The sequence below is a fragment of the Stereum hirsutum genome (genome assembly GCF_000264905.1).
Source record: "Stereum hirsutum FP-91666 SS1 unplaced genomic scaffold STEHIscaffold_3, whole genome shotgun sequence".
NCBI classification, from domain to species: Eukaryota; Fungi; Basidiomycota; class Agaricomycetes; order Russulales; family Stereaceae; genus Stereum; species Stereum hirsutum.
This window is the reverse complement of record NW_006763133.1, coordinates 3,505,832-3,507,385: the sequence shown is the minus strand read 5'-3', so window position 1 is coordinate 3,507,385 and position 1,554 is coordinate 3,505,832.

The following is a 1,554-nucleotide window of genomic DNA, read 5'->3' as shown; positions in this document are numbered from 1 at the left end:
TTGTCTGTTTAGACCAATCCTTGAAACCAGGGTGGAACATACTGAAGATCTTCAAAAGCCATTCATCGGTGACGATTGAGAATGGTCGAGAGGACGAGCAGCACCAGAAGACTTCATAGAGACTGGGCTTCTCGGGAGTGTCTGTCGAGCCATGAGCAAAATTGTTTACAGTTCCTTGGTTCGCCGGAAGCTCGGGATGTTTGGCATTGATGTGGTCCCATAAGTTACTTGTTGAATTATCGTAGCAAGCCCGCTTGACGACATGCTTGCACCTAGAAGAGAAGTTATAATATATTAGCATAGAATTTGAAAGGCTCATGCATAAAGGAACCTCACTTGGTGCACGAGAATGTGTACCTTACAACCCCATCCTCTCCCTCCTCAATCCCCGGCGGCATCTTATACTTCTTGTAAACAGATTTCGTGTCGTCTGTCTTCCACCCGTTCGAAACCTTTGCTGCAGCAGCTATGAGCTTCAACTAAGATAACAAATAGGAATGAAAGATACACACATAGTATATCCTCTAACGTAGTCAGCTCCGGCCTCCATTTTTCATTAAACTTGTCCATCTTCTTCTGTGCGGTTGTCTTCGACGAAGAACCCGTGTAAGAACCTCAGCTGACCGCGCAAACTGTGAGCTCAAGGATATGCTGCAAGTCTCGAACAGCCTTTCCTTCCATGCAGAACAGGGTTGCTCGAACAAGCACTTCTCTCATTACACTCACTATGAAGGATGATGGACATAGATACAGATGTCGTCTCGATGCAGACAGCAAAGGGTTTGAATCTCCCATTCATGTGACTGCAACAGGCGAGTAGTAGAGCATGAGGCGAAATAAGGTTACGAAACATGAACACCATCCGACTCTCTTCCAAACACCGACAAGAGACTCAAAACACATAGCTCTCTAGCCAATGGTATGTAAACGGACAGAAAGGTGGATGCAAGTAGACATTGTGTGGGTGAGATAACGGACCAAACCCGACTTGAATGGGTACAAAGTATCAAAAATAACGCTAGCTGAAGTGAGCACCATCACAGTTATGATGTGGTGATCATGTCGTATCCTATAAGTATACCAGAAAAATAAGAATTTTGGATAGTGCGAAGTAGGCCAAAAGAAAGTGTACTATGGTCGAGTTTGAGTAGAGACATTGCCTTTTTGAGGGGCTTGATGTGATGGAGGTATTAGCTCTGAGCCACGTGTTTGGCTCATGGTAGAAGGAACACAATTGCTGGGCGAGAATAGTGTTATTTGCCTTTGTGCAAGTGCACTTTATGAGTGATCTAGTGTTGTTGAGCGAGGAATAGATGCGGTTGGAGGCCTCAGGGTCAGAGTGACCTTCTTGAAATGCGTGAGACTGTTCTCGGCTAGATATTCCATCATGCTGGTAGCACCGCGCTTGTCCGCACTCTTATCATCCTCCTCAACATCTTGTCCGGAGTATTACGACGAGACAGAGGGAATTTCCCTGATATTTTAGCAATTTTTCCGGGACTGATAGGACCACTTACTGCAGAGTTATGACTTTAGTTATTTCGCCAGCCAGCG